Source organism: Sinocyclocheilus anshuiensis, unplaced genomic scaffold, assembly GCF_001515605.1.
Source record: "Sinocyclocheilus anshuiensis isolate Anshui unplaced genomic scaffold, SAMN03320099.WGS_v1.1 scaffold2181, whole genome shotgun sequence".
Taxonomy (NCBI): domain Eukaryota; kingdom Metazoa; phylum Chordata; class Actinopteri; order Cypriniformes; family Cyprinidae; genus Sinocyclocheilus; species Sinocyclocheilus anshuiensis.
The window spans coordinates 158,619-160,642 of record NW_015552262.1 but is presented as its reverse complement, the minus strand read 5'-3'; the positions used below and the strand labels follow the sequence as shown (position 1 = coordinate 160,642).

Genomic DNA, 2,024 nt, shown 5'->3' with positions numbered 1-2,024 from the left:
AGAGAGAGAGAGAGAGAGAGAGAGAGAGAGAGAGAGACATATGTAGTCGACTCAGCTGAGCTCTTAGGGAAGCAGGGAACTGGAGAAAGCTTCTTAACCTATTTTACAGGGGCACCAAACGTGATTTTGGTTCGTTAGACTCGTATTGGTAAGAGCTTCAGGCTCGGCTGATATTGATTTGGTATTTTTGTGCGGGATGTGACAGAGGAATATTCCAGCATCGCTGCTGTGAGGATGGCAGGACGGAGCGGTGGCCTTTCGGATCGCAGCTCAAATGCCGCTTTGTTCGCCGTCCAGACGTGGATTGATATTTAATTCATGTGCATCTGAATTCAGTCCGTATAAAAACCACGAGCGCAGTTCTTCAACACCGCATGCAGCACCGCACCGAGTCCACGGACTGGAGGTAATTTTTAATAAGATCCTCTATCTGTATTATTTCTATAGACACTCATTCATCCTGTCACTTTTAAAACACTTTTGTCTAATTGAATGCACTACACGTGCACTGCTGTTTCTCCTCATGCTTTCACAACAGTGTGTCTTTCGACCTGCAACAAACTGAAGTAACGCACTTGTGCGCCTATTGTTTTGATGCATCACTTTTAATACGTCTCTCATATTGAACATTGTACTATGTGCAGTACTGTACAATCAGCATAATTAAGGCCATTCAGTGCAGTGAATATCCATCCACACGCAGGAGACAAGCATAGCATTTATTTGATATGTAATATGATATGATTTCTTCAGATCTAACTCTTGTTTATTTGATGTCATATGTAAGAATAATTTTGTACTATTTTGAAAAAGATACAAGAAAACAAAGAGCAACATATTCCACAAACTAAGCATTAAAGTCTTTCTTATTGTATGTTTTGATGTTCATACCACTATTAAGGGCTGCTAGATTTATAACAGTTAATGCAAATGAATGCAAACTTAAAATTCACTAGCATAGAGACAAAAACAGTTTGAGTGCATGCAATGCAATATGTCTGTTGTTTTGCAACAGACGCAACTGTCAGACTCTGAATATGGCAAGCATACAGGAAATCCATATGTCAGAAATTTGGCATGGAACTGGCAAATGAAATTATTACAAACTGTCTCATTTAGAGATAGACTGATTTATCTACCTGGCCAGTTATAAAGGGTATTTTGGGCTATTTTGAGCCTTTCAAAAAGTTGAAAATGGTCAACCCACAGACAGATATATATACAGTTGTGCTCAAAATTATTCATACCATTGGTAAATATCATCAAAGAAGGCTGTGAAAATAAATCCGCATTGTTTATCTACTTGATCTTTCATTCAAAAATGTAAAAAAATCTAACCTTTAATTAAAGTAAAAAAAAAAAAATGTGAAAGTGGGGGAAAATCACATTATGAAATAAATATTTTTCTCTAATACAGTAAGAGGACGTGTGTCTATATGGTCCTAATGCACAGTGAGGAGGAGAGTTTGAGTGGTCAAAGACTCCAAGGATCACAGCTGGCGAACTGCAGGAAATAGTTGAGTCTTGGGGTCAGAAAGCCTAAAAAAACCCCAAAAAAACAATGTTGTTTGGGAGGGTTTCAAGAAAAAAACTAGAAAAGAAAACGCTTGCATGAGTCAACGACTGGAACTTTAAACGGGACTGAGTTCAATGGTCAGATTAAACTAAAAAATGAGCTTTTTAGCAGCAAACACTCAAGATGGGTTTGGTGCACACAGGGGTAAAAAGTACCCCAGTGTACAATGAAATATACTGCTGGATCTTTAATGTTGTGGGCCTATTTTTCCGCTGGAGATCCTGGATATCTTGTTCAGACAGATGGCATAATGGATTCTATAAATTACCAATGGATAAAAAATTAAAAACGCTAAAACAAAAAAATGCTGGGTTGTTTCAACCCAACTTTGGGTCAAATATAGACTAACCCAACTGTTGGGTTAAAAAGTGAATTTAAAAATGTAACCAAAATTTAACCCAACAGTTGGGTTAGTCCATATTTGACCCAAAATTGGGTTGAAACAACC

General features: G+C 37.7%; 1 protein-coding gene across 2 annotated transcripts in view; it reads left to right on the top strand.

Annotated features, from left to right (window-relative positions):
- The first annotated feature begins 33 nt into the window (after positions 1 to 33).
- LOC107663504 (leucine-rich repeat-containing protein 24-like) overlaps positions 34 to 2,024 on the top strand; it is a 22,805-nt gene continuing 20,814 nt past the window's right edge. For both annotated transcript variants that reach the window (XM_016453732.1, XM_016453731.1), the window contains exon 1: positions 34 to 406. The gene's annotated coding sequence lies outside the window, so the exon portion shown is untranslated. The remainder of the gene's footprint in view (positions 407 to 2,024) is intronic.